At 43.0% G+C, this 14,888-nt stretch overlaps 1 protein-coding gene across 2 annotated transcripts in view; it reads right to left on the bottom strand.

Annotated features, from left to right (window-relative positions):
• Positions 1 to 14,888, bottom strand: part of LOC127439839 (transmembrane protein 132E) — a 549,732-nt gene that overhangs the window by 54,822 nt on the left and 480,022 nt on the right. The window lies entirely within an intron of this gene.

Here is a 14,888-nt window from a genome sequence, read left to right as displayed (position 1 = left end):
TCAGCTTACCCATTTCAAAGTTTTCTTGTTGGAAGACACATGCAAATAAATCTATGTTTTCAATTACAACTCAAAAGTCAGAGCCAATTAAAGAGCACATTGGCTTCATAATTACTTTCCAACAAGAATCAATTCATTAATTTGGTCAGAATTGCAGCAGGGATGTTGCACAACAAACTGTAAATTATTTCCTGTGTGACCCTCAGGAATAATAATAAAAAAAAGATTACACAGCTCTCTCTCAACTCTCTCTCCCTCAAACTTCAATCAAAACATACATATTTAAGATAAAATTTCCAGAGTCCCTTTGCTTTAAAACAGGCTTTTAAAAAGGAGGAATAAATGCATCAAATTCAGATGCAGAATTTCACAAAAGGCTAAGTGTAAATGAGAAATCTGCAGTGTCATTTGAGCTGGGTTCCAACCAACATTATTTGAACACTTTATTTTTTAGAGTGCCTCAAAAAATGTAAAGTATAAAAAAATAAAATAAAAAAAAAAAATAATAAAAAAAGAAACTTGAATCTTTATTTGGAACAGCTTTCTTCTTTACTTTTTTCTTTGCTGACACTTTACTATATCTAACTGCTATGTAGTAACCAGGTGCAAAACAAGTTTCCAGTGATAAGTATTTTCCTGCCCACACTGAAAGCGAAAATGCAGTTCGATATGACAAATTTATGGCAAATGAAAACATATTTGATGTTAAATATCAATGTGGAGAGGGTTTTGGACAATGAGACCATCTATACCATTCAAGAGTAAATAAATGCTATCAAAAAGGTGACTGGAATTGGAAAATTGATCGACTTTAAATTAAAAGGTCCATTCCAACAGTTGCCATATTGAACATTACAATTTCTCCCATTCATTTTTCTATAAGTGGCCCATCTCCTCCTCCTATATGGTCTCTGGCTAAACTTTGTCACATTGCCAAGTGTTATGTTGCCTCAAATAAACTCTCATTGAAAATGAATGACTTAGGCCATTTTCGGTATTGTCTAGACTGTATTATATTACAACATATAGAAAAAAAAAAGGCTAAAACACTATTTTCATCTTTATTCCCATTTCCCATTGTAAATTAGGTTCTCTTTAATATCTCGCCACTGAGTAAATGAGTTATTAGCTCTGAATTACAGCACTGATATCCCCTAGTTGAAACTGTGTAATCACAATTTGTATTCAAAGCGCATTACTGGCCTGCCTTGTTTAAATTTAAGTCTTGGGTACAAAAAATAAATAAATAAATAAATAAAAAATCATTTAGATCCCTGCAAAGGCTTTCATTTGACAGTTGCATGGCTGAATTCCTAGCCTGACATCTCATTTTTTATGCAAGCTAAACTTTAAAGGTCAGCAATGCACCCACAGGATTTAATTCATCCGATTCATGTAAAATAAAAAAATAAATATAAAAAATAAAATAAAATATATATATATATTGTGCTGGTATTGCCTACTGCTGTCATTATTTCCCTCACTAGAAGCAAAAAACTAAACAGATGGTCATGGACACACAAGTTGATACAGATCCAGTTTTATTTTTGGCAAATAACACCTAATCACAGAAAAGACTACAGTATTCACATCAAAATTTAATAAAAGAGTTTATTTAGTCTCTCATGCCTTGCAGAAAAGTACTGTGGCCATACCATGGTATAGTGATTCTATCAGGTAATGCCATGGTATCTCAATGTTTTACAAGGTACTGAATGATTACCATATATATATGCTCCATGATACTCACCAAAAAAATAAATAAATAATAAAAAAAATACATGGCATTTCCATGATAAATGTCCAAAAATCGTCTCGGTTACTATCGTAACCTCCGTTCCCTGATGGAGGGAACGAGACGTTGTGTCGATGTGGTGACACTAGGGGTCGCCCTTGGGAGCCCCAAATACCTCAGATCTTTGAGAAAAGGCCAATGACAATTGGAATTTGCATGCCACTCCCCCGGACATACGGGTATAAAAGGAGCTAGCTTGCAACCATTCATTCAGGTTTTGTGCTGAGGAGCCGAGACAGGGTCCCGGCCATTTCAGCGGGTAGTACCGCGTTTTGGCAGGGGTTACGCAATGTCTCGTTCCCTCCATCAGGGAACGGAGGTTACGATAGTAACCGAGACGTTCCCCTTCTGTCACTCACTCGATGTTGTGTCGATGTAGTGACAATAGGGGTCCCTATACGAAACGCCACAACTAGCTGAACTGTGTTACGTGGACTGCCGGTACAGGTGCAAGAAAGCTGCAGCGTGCGTAGTAGCAGGTGCACCGGTCTGCACGTAGCCTCCCCCAACGCCCCAAAAAACATCATATAGTTCCCCACATCCCTGGGGGGGAAGAAACGTATCTAGTATGGGAGCAGGCCTTTTCTCTCTATATTTTCTCTCCACAGAGTATTCAGTTATTCGGCTGGGGCATATACGCTCAATATATGTGCCGGGGAAGGTGTTCTTTTCCTATCCTATTCTTTCAGGGGGGAAAGACCCTCCGGAGACTACATCCTGCCCAGAGGGGAGGTAACATGTGGCAAGCATGTCATATGGGATCAGAGCTGCACATGGAAGAGGCATGGTGGTAGGTCCTGCCTGAAAGTGGAGGAGCTCTACAAACACGGCGACCGGGACAGAGAGGGCTCTGTCAAAGGGAGACGCAGGTCTGCTGACAGGGAGACCGTACTGCAGAAAATACATCACAGGGGGTTACCGGAGTAACCGGCAACTGTGAAGCACCTACCTCAATAAGGGCATATTAGCACACGTACTGGTTCCGGCTGTGAATTTGTGAGCCACAGGGCAAGGGAGGAAGGACATCCAGGGTTCATGGGTTCGTGAACTCGCATGGGAAAAGAAGCGCACATCTTCGCCTCTTTGGAGGGGAAAGGAGATATACGTTAGCAATACACCCGGCCAGCTGTCCGTATTCCCGAACTTACCTGTTCATACCTGACAGAACACGGGACAAAACCAGCAAATATCGAAGGAATTGGGTGTTGCCCAGCCTGCTACCCTGCTAGAGAGGTGCCATGGGCCAGTGCCCACGAGGATGCCAGACTCCTTGTGGAGTGTGCTCGTATTCCCGAAGGGGCAGGCACGGTCTGGGCCTGGTATGCCATAGCGATGGCATCCACGATCCAGTGGGCAAGCCTCTGTTTGGAGACAGCGTTCCCTTTCCGCTGTCCGCCAAAGTAGACAAAGAGCTGCTCAGAGCATCTAAAGCTCTTTGTGTGATCCAAGTAGATCCAAAAGTATGCACCGGACACAGAAATGACAGGGCTGGGTCTGCCTCCTCCTGGGGCAGTGTTTGCAGGTTCACCACCTGATCCCTGAAGGGGGTTGTGGGAACGCACACTTGCGCAGCCCCCAGGGCCAGCTGTGTGCCAGCAGCTGGGGGGCCCCTGTCGGAGAATACCAGAGCAGGCAGTGGGAGGTTTCTCGGGAGGCAAATAGGTCTACTTGTGCTTTGCTGAACCGACTCCAAATCAGCTGGACCACCTGGGGGTGGAGTCTCCACTCTCCCCTGAGCGTCACCTGCCACGACAGTGCATCCGCTGTGGTATTGAGGTTACCCAGGATGTGAGTGGCCCGCAGCGTCCTCAGTTGCCGCTGACTCCATAGGAGGAGACGGCGGGCGAGTTGCGACATGTGACATTAGTGTAAGCCGCCTTGGCGATTTTTATACGCTACTGTCACTATGTTGTCCGTCTGGACCAACACATGCTTGCCCCTGATCAATGGCAAAAGCCTCCACAGGGGGAGCAATACTGCCAGCAACTCGATGCAGTTTATGTGCCAACACAGTCGCGGTCCTGTCCAGGATCCAGCGGCTGCATGCCCGTTGCACATGGCGCCCCAGCTTCGCTTGGAGGCGTCTGTTGTAATGACGACGCGCCTGGACACTTGCTGTAGGGGAACTCCTGCCCGTAGAAATGCAAGGTCTGTCCAAGGGCTGAACAAGTGGCAGCAGATCGGCGCGATGGCCACGCGGTGTGTGCCTTGGTGCCATGCCCATCTCTGTGCTGAAGCGGTCTCATATGAATCAACCCTAGTAGTGTGACCAGCGCCGAGGATGCCATATGCCCCAGGAGCCTCTGAAAGTGTTTCAGTGGAACCGCTGTTCTTTGCTTGAACAACTTCAGGCAGTTCAGCACTGACCACATGCGCTCGCTTGTGAGGTGCACTATCAGAGACTGAGTCTAACTCCATGCCGAGAAAAGAGGTGCTCTGAACTGAGGAGAGCTTGCTCTTTTCCCACTTGACCCGAAGCCTGAGGGCTGAGGTGCCTGAGCATGAGGTCCCTGTGTACGCACAGCAACTCCCGAGAGTGAGCTAGATCAGCCAGTCATTGAGGTAGTTGAGTATGCGGATGCCCACTTCCCTTAACGGGGCAAGAGCTGCCTCTGCAACTTTCATAAAGATGCAAGGGTACAGGGACAGGCTGAAGTGGAGGACCTTGTACTGATACACCCGGTCATCGAAAGCAAACCGTAGGAAGGTGTAACGTCTGTGTAAGATCAGTGATGGTTAATTACACTTTGTTTAAAAAAACCCTTTTAGCCTTTTGACATTTGCATATAAATTACTGACCTGGCCTCCGCGTTTACATTTATATGGGTGCTAAATTGCAGATGGTCTTTATCACTATCAAAAGGATGCTAAAACAGGTCGCCTCTGGAGTGTCTCCATCAAGCTTCAAACACATTCCACAGAAAGGGGGGTGACCCCCCGTGCCAGGCACCAGAGCAGTTGTCTGTCTCCAGTAATTCCAATACACGTCACACACACACACCTAAAGACATTTTCTCTATTTAGGCCATAGTAAGCAGTTATAAATGTATCTGCTATATGCATGTGTTGTATATATATTCCCCTATTATATTAACTTAGTTAAAACCCTTTACTTGTATTAGTTAGACGTTAAATGCCTATATTCAAGTGTATGAGTGTATCTCTGCTTTAATATCGTCTGGAGGTTACCTTCTTGGTATCAAAATGATCTTCTCTTTATTTCTCACACCATAATGTACACCATGTGATCGTGAAATGCATCGAACAATTCTTATTATGTTTTGAATTAAAAGCTGCACTAGCGGTCCAGATCAGCAATAAAATGCGAATGGGCCATAAACGGAGACAAAGGATGTCTCTCCCGCTCAAAATGCATGCCTCTGATTGGCCACTCCACCCACAAAATGGGTGCGGCAATGAACTAGTAAAACTCCAGAACGCAGACTAATCATCGCTCAAAACTCTTCTTCTTGAGACCAACACCCTCCAAAACTCTCCTCTTGAGTTTAACCTTCGGGCAGTGTTTACCTTCAAGTAACTTTGTGGATTTGCTGTGGACTTCTTCAACTCACTCCTAAAGAAATCGTCGAGAACCTCGTCTACTGCATCAAGACTCTTATTCAGCAACAAACCAATGCAAGTAACCATTTACAACTGATTAGATGCACGTTTAAGTTTGAACCCCTTTTAAGGTGAATTGTGCCTCTGATGATTCTCATTTAGGTTGTGGTTAATTGAGGTGAAATACTGCCATTTTTTTTGCTCTTCTCTCTCCTTTCCTTACTTTCCTTCATTCTATATATGTATGTTTTGCTTAGTTTGTTTGTATGTTAGTTATAGTTTCATTTATTAAATCCCTTATATTCACAATTGATTGTCTCTGTGTTCCGCTCACAATTCAAAGTCACTGAATGTTGCTCCTTGCTACATGCTAAACTACTGCTAGCACTGTATAAGTAGGAAGGCTATTGTTCCTTGGCCAGGAAAGTAATCTTCCTAGAATTGATAAATAATTATATTGTCTGCTCGGTGGACGGACAGATCAAGTAATTGTAATATCGATTCTGCTACAGTTAATTCTAAGATCTAATCTAAATATTTATTATTAATTATAACCAGTTATAATTAATTATAAATAATTCCCTTTTTTAGCTAATTTGCTACAAAGGGTCTGTGTCGAGGTAGAACCGAGACGTGAATGTATGCGCCCTTCAGGTCTACCTCCGCGAACCAATCTTGATGCTGGACACATGCCGAAATGTGCTTTGGCGTCAGCATCTTGAACGGGAGTCTGTTTAAGGCCCAGTTCAGAACTCGCAGGTCCAAGAGTGGCCGCAACCCACCACCTTTCTTCGGTTCGATGAAGTAAGTGCTGTAAAACCCTTTCTTCATCTCGGCTGGAGGGACAGGCTCAATCGCACCCTTGCGCAGAAGGGTCGCAATCTCCGCACGCAAGGTGGCGGCGTTCTCGCCCTTCAAAGAAGTGAAGCGGACGCCGCTGAACCGGGGTGGGCGCCTGGCGAACTGAATCACGTAGCCGAGTCGGAAGGTCCTGGCCAACCACCGCGACAGGTTGGAAAGCACTAGCCATGCGTCCAAGCTCCGGGCGAGGGGCACTAATGGGACGATCGCGTTTAACGTACCCATGGGTGGGGCCTCGCGGCGGGAGGGAGCAGGGGATGCCAAGTCGAGGAACCTCGCTTCGTCTCGAACTCATAGCTGCGCTGAGGGGACCCTCGAAGCACTTACCTTGCTCCATGTACCTGGCGTCGGGGGGGTCTGCGACGGGGGAGGAGGGACTTTTTGACCATCCTCGTAGTCCGTCACAACCACCTGGCCGTCGGTGAGTGTGGTGCGACCGGACGTGCGAAGGCGGGGGGCCCTTGTTCGCGCCGTCTAAGTCGCAGGTGCTCAGTGCCCGGTTGCCGTGATAACGGCGGTGGTAAACACTGGCTATGTGACCCAGGGAGTGAGGAAACTGCTCTTTTATTGAGAATGTGGGTACCGCAGCCCGTTCGGGGTGCAGCGAACATTGAAGCCCTCAAATCGCCTCCAGCACCAGCCGGGCTGGCCTTGTACCCGGAGGTAGAAGGTACGGAGCGGGGGGCGGCTAGAATGGCTTTCCCTCGGAAGAAGGAAAGCCGTGACCGCAACGTTGCCATGGTCATATTCTCGCAATGAGAACATGAACCATCCACGAAGGCTGCCTCAGTGTGATTACGACCCAGGCCGTCGGAAGTGGAGAGATAGCGACCGTATCCAGGAATCACACAAAGACGGAAAGGCATCTTGAAAAAGACGCGTCTTTAAAAAGACGTTCATGTCAATGTGTTTGCTCTAATAGAGAAAATATACTCTTTGCAGGAATATAAACTCTCTTAGCACTGTTGAAGTGCCCAAGGGTGTAATCTGCACAGATCTGTGCGGAAGGAGAGAAAAGCCACTGGAATGCTCCGTATATCCAACAGCAAATGCTTCTTGGGAGGTGAATGGACCGGTAGTGGAAGACAGCTTGCTGACACACAACCGCTCGGCTCCGAAGAAAAAATCTGAATGAGTGGTTGCGAGCCAGCTCCTTTTATACCTGTATGTCCGGGAGAGTGGCATGCAAATTCCACTTGCCAATTCTCAATGGCCTTTTCTCAAAGATCTGAGGTGTTTGGGGCTCCCAAGGATGACCCCTAGTGTCACTACATCGACACAACGTCGGGTGAGTGACAGAAGGGGAACAAGGTATTACCATGGTACACGTTCAAAAACATGATATTAATACGGTCCCATGTCCAAAAAAAAAAAAAAAAAAGACCCAGGCTTTTTTGATGGTGCTAGCTAAATAAATAATGCCATGCTACTTGGATATATACCACTGTGCTGTATGATTACCATATGTTAACATAATAACAATGTACTTTTTTTTTTTTATTTAAAATTTTTTTTTTTTTATTGTGATTGCTAAATCAATGCTACCATGGCACTTGGAAATATACCATGGTACTGAATGAATACCACATATACATGGATCTCCAGGGTACTTAAAAAATACCATGATGTCAGGAAATGGCAGGACTGAAATGCAGAGTAGCAAAATAGGCTTTTATTAATACAAAAAATATAACAAAAACAAACAAAAACTACCCAGAAGGGGGAAAAACACAGTCCAGGGTGACAAACAAGATAACGGGCTGGGCTGGAGCAGGGCTGGAACAGACAAACAGGACAGGACAGGAACCGACTGGCTGGCTGAAACCTAGCAGGGAACAAATCCACAACAAACTCGCACAAGACAAAAAACACAATGGGGTTAATTAGAGAAGAAAAAAGGAGATAACGATGAGGGCAAGTGACAATCAACTAATAATCAGACAGATAACAAGGCAAATGAGAGGGCGGGGTTATCACTGAAGACAGACACAAATGAAAAAGGGAATGAGAAAAAACAAACCCAAGTGCATTCACACAGCATGAGACAAAACACAAGTGCCTGGATTCAGCCACAGAGTAAATAAATCAAACCAAACAAAGTGGCTGAATCCAGACACAAGACATAAAACAGACATAGAACACGTACATGTCAGGGCTCTGTCACAAAGGGGAAAAAAACCAGAACTAAGGGCAGAACCTTGACACATGATGCATGTCCAAAAACATGGTATTATCATTTTTCACAAAACAAATAACATGAGCTGTGTCCCATATGACACACTATACACTATACACTTACAATATACACTATGCAGAAGTGATGGGAAGTCTGATTCATTTCCACAAACTGGTTCTTTTGGATGGTTCATTTCAATGAACCGCTTCACAAAAACGATTTAGTGGTTCTTTTACGTGATCACGTAATTATGTCACTAGTACGTAATTCTAACATCCCATGGTATTCACACTCAAACATCCAAATGAAGCCATTTGTAAACGCATATTTCTGATTATTACCTATTATAAAATGTTGTTATACTAATAAGGGTGTTTATTGTCATCAGTGTTTAATTCTGTGATCATGCATGTCAAACACAACTGACAAATATTGATTACATCTTTGATAAGTTTCCGACATTAAAGTTTTGCACCCAAGCACCCAATACAGACAATGATGCACAAATGCAGATATGTTCTACGTGTCTTAAGTATATAAAGAGAATAAATCTTAATCAACTCACCAGAAACCATGATTCAGCTTATAACAATTTAAAATATAATCTGCATGCACAATAAACAATAGTGAAATTCATTTACATCTCTCGACTTAAAGTTTTTGCATGTTTTAATAAAAAAATTTTTTTAATAAAACTAGTCATAAGTGTATTTTCATTACGTTTTGCTTGTTATTAAAGAAACTTACATTTCACCTTGTTTATTGTTTTGGCCTTTGCCCAACCCTGAAGCTTATTTTGCTTTCTTGTGTAAGTGGTGTTTTCAAAAAGAAAAAGAAAGAAAGAAAGAAATGGAAAACTGGTGTTGAGCAATCTTTATTTATGTTACATCTCGACCCTAGACCGGGGCTGTAACACCACAGTATCATTGGAAGTAGCTCATGGTATATGAAATATTAATATCATGGTATATATCAAAGTACCATGGTATTGCCATCTCATATCATTACTGTACCACAGTACAACCACAGTTCTTTTTTTTTTTTTTTGGTACTTCTTTGAGGGGTTGCAATATAGCACACTTCGCCAACACAAAGAGACAGGTCAGCCTTGCCTTAGCCCATATCAGCATCTTGAATCACATAAATGTGTCACAGCAATGTGTGAGTGTGTGGTGGAGAATGCATATGGAAGTAAAGATGTTGTGGCAGGCAGTATTTACAGTGACAGACAGCAGGATCCGAGCGCTGACATGTGATGAGTAAAACAGCCAGCTCAGATGGATACAGACAGCTCCAATCGTAAATAACAGCAAGGAAGCTTTTGCAAGCCATTTAACACTTAACACAGAGTTGGAGCAAGGTAATCCTGAGCCTCTTATCACATACAATATGATACAAAAGACACAAGCTGTTTGATATAAGACACTGCTGAGGTGACAGACTGCCCTAATGATCAGATTGTTCTAACCAATATACAAATGTGTGCAATGCACCTTGGATATACAGCTTGTTATATAGCAGTAAATTCCATGGAGATTTAAACACAGATGCGTGTTGCATAAAATACTGGGCTTTTAAATTGAACATGAAACATTCAAAACCCATTTTACTTCTAATGTGACATTTCAGAGTGAAACAGGATATTCCACAAGAAAAAATGTAGAACGAGACTTGATTTAATTGTATCGTGAAAAGTGGGTGTTCACTGTATTGATAGAGTCATCCGTTTTTATCTTTTGAATGCACATCCACATAGCTATACCAGCCAGAAAAATACAGTTGTTTTTTTAGTGATTTGAGCTAAAGAAGCTAATGTTATGATACCATTGCTAAACCGCTGAAAAATATTTTTATAGTCTCTATCCTGAAAATACATACATTATTATTGTGTAAGCTACAGTATCACACAATATCACCAAAGCAACAAATGATCAAATTAAGCACTACTTATTGTGCTTTCAGTTAGCATGCTAACTGATAGCCTGCTTATCTTACTACTATCATGTATTCAGTTGAATAATCCGACTATGCTAATCCAGAGCAAGTACACTGTAAACCCTAATGTTGTCATTAATGGAAAAATCAAGTTGTCCTAATTAAACTGTCACAAGTGGTGGTAGTGAAGATGAAGCAAGAGGCGATGGATCTATTTGCAGGCTTTAATGAGGATGATGGAAATATAGAACAACGTGGAGTGCCATAAACTAAATAAACAAACTATCACAAGTTTACACAGACAAGAACTGACAATGAACAAAACTGGAGGGTATATATACACAAAAGAACTAATGAGGGGATGGAAGACAGGTGAAGATGAGGAACAGCTGGTAGTGATGAGGGTAGTGCACTGTGGGAAATGGAGTCCAAGGGGAAACTTCAAAATAAGAGTCCATGGAAACAGGAGGGAGACAAAACATGACATTACCCCTACCCCCTACCCCCCCCCTTTACAAGGTGACTCCTGGCACCTAAAGATGGAGAGGGGCAGGAGTAAACAGGTGACCAAAAGACAGGGGTGGAGTCAGGAGGCCTGGGGGTGTGGCTATGGAGCAGGGACAGGATCAGGAGACCTAGGAGGAGGCCACAGAGCAGGGACAGGATCAGGAGGCCTGGGAGGAGGCCACAGAGCAGGGACAGGATCAGGAGGCCTGGGAGGAGGCCACAGAGCAGGGACAGGAAGCCTGGGAGACTAAGTTATGAGAGGCGGAGCCAAGGAAGGTGGAGCCATGGAAAGCTCAAGGGACGAGCCGAGGAAGGCGGAGCCAGGGAAGGTGGAGCCAGGTAAGGCGGAGCCCGGGAAGGCGGAGCCGTGAGAGGCTCGAGGGGCGGAACTGGGGATCCTAGTGCCCGGAGCATAGCGGGGGGATCAGAGGACCGAGGGAGAGCTGGGGGATCAGAGGAAAGAGAGAGAGCCGGGGGATCGGAGGACATAGGCGGAGCCGGAGGGGAGGAGGTCCCCGGTGGAGCCAGAGGCAGAGCCAGGTGACTGATGGACCAAGGCAGAGCTGGAGGGATGAGGGACCCCGGTGACACTGACAGGCCGATGGCCCATGGTGGAGACGAGGGGACATAGGGCCAAGGTGAAAAAGAGGGATCGGAGGTCCACGGCAGAGTCCAGGGTTCAGAGGGCAAAGGCGGAGTCAGAAGGTAGGCAGATACCCTTGTCTGTGGAGTCACCGGGGCTGATGGTCGAGCCAGTGACTTGAGGGGAACCGGCTGCTCAGAGGAAGGAGAAGGATCCAAGGAAGGTTTCGAGCGAGGAGCCGTGGAAGGTGTCGAGGGGCTGAAGGGAGCCTGCGGAGGTGGGGCAGAGGGATTGGATGGCCTTGGCAGAGGAGGAGGAGTGGGAGGATGGGTGGTAACAGAGACTTGGAAGCCGGGAGGGACCGGCGGAGATGAGGAGACTTGGAGACTGGATGGGATCAGTGGTGACTGGAGACTCATGGGACAGATTATTTCAAAAACATCAACTATTTTAGTAGGGACTGGGCTCAGCTCACCCTCAGTGGTGGGAGTATGGGCGGGGCTCCACTCAATGCCCTCGAACTCCACTAATATGCCCTCTGGGACGGATGTTGGTGCCGGCTCTCACACCTGGTCAGACTCCGCGATGGGCTCGGGCTCTGAGTCTGCGGTGGGCTCTGGCTGATGGTCCATTGCGGGCAAGGCTGATGGCTGGCCGGGCTCTGGGTCTGGAGTGGGACTGGCATTGTCCTCATTAGCAGGGCAGACGGTGAATGGTGAGTAACAGCTTACCAGCACCCACTATTTGGCGAAGTTCCCTCGAGGACCCTCCCCAGACAACTTGGCCTTAGTCAAGATGTTGAGTCCGACATAGTAAAAAGTGCATAGGCAATCGTCTGAGTAGTGGGTTAGGTAAGCCAGATCTAAAAACTCACGAGTATGGTCCTCGAGGGAACAATCCTCCTGTGTGAGGAGGTGGAGGCGAACTGCTGTTAGATCCATCTTGTTGGGTCAGTTCTTCTGTCACAAGTTGTGGTAGTGAAGATGAAGAGGCGAGAGGCAATGGATCTATTTGCAGGGTTTAATGAGGATGATGAAGGAGATGACAACATGGAGTGCACTAAACTAAATAAACAAACTATCACAAGCTTTACACGGACAAGAACTGACAAACAATGAACACAACTGGAGGGTATATATACACAAAAGAACTAATGAGGGGATGGAAGGCAGGTGAGGATGATGAGGAACAGCTGGTAGTGATGAGAATAGTGCACTGTGGGAAATGGAGTCTGGGGGAACTTCAAAATAAGAGTCCATGGAAACAGGAGGGAGACAAAACGTGACATAAACATTACTTGAAATGTGACGTTTTGGGCTTCTAACTCAAATATCTAAGTTCTTTAAACTTATATATCTTATAATTCTATAGACTTATGATTTTAAGTGTTAATACCTCAAACAATTTAGTACAAAATTGTGGCTATGAGGAATAATTGAATAATTTTATTATGTTTCCTTGATCAAAGAGAATTTATGGGGGCATTTAAATAGTTGTTATTAAGAATTCATGAAGGGTTTTAGCTCATTTGTATTATTTGTGTTGTTTTGTTGCAAATAGTTGTTTCATGTGGTGACCAGAGCAAGTGAGCGAAGTGGAGCTGTGTGACTCAATAATCTGCTCAATGCACGTGCACTCTGCTCACGCTCACTGGTAAAAAAAAGTTCACTCAAATCACGCTCCAATATGAAATTTCTCTTTAGTAGGCTATACTTGTTTTCAGGCATGCACACACGGCCGAGCAACTGCCCCTTTGCCCACATGGACTGAGGTGCCCCTCTGGATGAAATATAGGCTACATGCCAACATTTATTCAATTACGAAATGCTTAGTAATGTACACATCTGAAATTATGTGATTGTATTGTTGTGTTTTAGTACATAAAATATCGCTGTTTATTTTGTACTGGTTTACAACGGCTGTTAGATAATCGGGTCTACCAGACCTTCCTTATCATTTGTAATCAGTCAAATATTTCTCTGTTAGCACATATGCCATTGAATATATTCAAATAAGGGCATAAAATAAAAAAAAAAATAAATAAAAAAAATTCCAGTTCTAATTACCGTTATTTACTTTAAACAAGTAATCAAACATGCCTCTACAAGTGATAAAACATATGTGCGGTGGCGTGAAACTCGCATACATGCAAATTCACGCTTTCAGTTTAAACTGGATCTGAGTGACACAACCTACCCCAAAAAACACAATCTTTTCAACTTTAAAGTTTGTTAGAGTCATTTATGGCAATAATAAAAACATGGACTGGTACATGTTTTCATAATTACAGGTAAAAATCACAGGTAAATGTGAAATTCATAATTGTTTTTCAGTTGTCTCTGATTATACTGTAGATTTGTTGCATATTGATTTAATGCTACGTATCAGACTTTGGGTCTGTAAATTAAAATGAGCAAATTCTCATCCTGGATAACTTAATATGCTTAATATTAGCATATTAAGTTATCCAGAAAAGAGCAGTGAATTTTTTTAAAATCTTTTTTAGTATTGATGCTTGATTAATAGCCTATTACCTTCAATTTTATATGTAGGAGTTATATGCAGTCGAAAGGACTGTGGTTATTTATATAATAATTAATATATTAGTATATACCATGTGTTGTGTGATTACCTATTTAAAATACAAAATATCAGTAACTGTATTCCACTACAGTTACAATTTAAATCATTGGTAATTAGAATACAGTTACATTCAAAAAGTATTTTGATTACTGAAGAGATTACTTTGCATTTTATTGTCATTTGTTTCATTTAATATTTAGTCCTTTCAGATGGAAAAATTTATACATATAAATGATACGATCCAAAGTGCATTTGAACAGCAGTGAAACACTTTCTTATGATGTGTTACATTCATACGAGCAGACAGAGAAGTAAATTTGAAGTAAGTTTGGAGCAGAAGAAATAGAAATAAACCTTGTGTAAATTGTCAGCTTTACACTCAGCTAAAATGCTATTTCTAGTCATTCATGCACATATTACCAGGCACGATCATATTTTTTATCAAGAAAATTCACGTTGGATGATAATTTCTTTTTTTCTAGAAAGACCTTTGATATTAGGGCAAAAATCATATTCTTGATAATAATTTTTGTATTGTTTTCCTGTAAATATATATATAAAAAAAAATCCTTAAAACAGGATAGATTTGATTTATCTTGGGTTAGAAACAACACTGCATAAGATATTTAGGTTTTTCAGAGAATGTATTTTTAACATGTGTATTTTGTCTTACTGTACTAGCAGAGTTTTTATAGTCAAAACAAGTGAAAAAAATCTACCAGTGCTGAAGAAGTAATCCAAAGTATTTAGAATACGTTACTGACCTTGAGTAATCTAACGGAATATGTTACAAATTACATTTTACAGCAAGTATTCTGTAATCTGAGGTGGAATAAATTTCAAAAGTAACCCTCCCAACTCTGGCACTCTTTATATGTACAGCAGGG

Source organism: Myxocyprinus asiaticus, chromosome 4, assembly GCF_019703515.2.
Source record: "Myxocyprinus asiaticus isolate MX2 ecotype Aquarium Trade chromosome 4, UBuf_Myxa_2, whole genome shotgun sequence".
NCBI classification, from domain to species: Eukaryota; Metazoa; Chordata; class Actinopteri; order Cypriniformes; family Catostomidae; genus Myxocyprinus; species Myxocyprinus asiaticus.
Note: the sequence above shows the minus strand (reverse complement) of the source record. Positions and strands in the feature narration are given on the sequence as shown.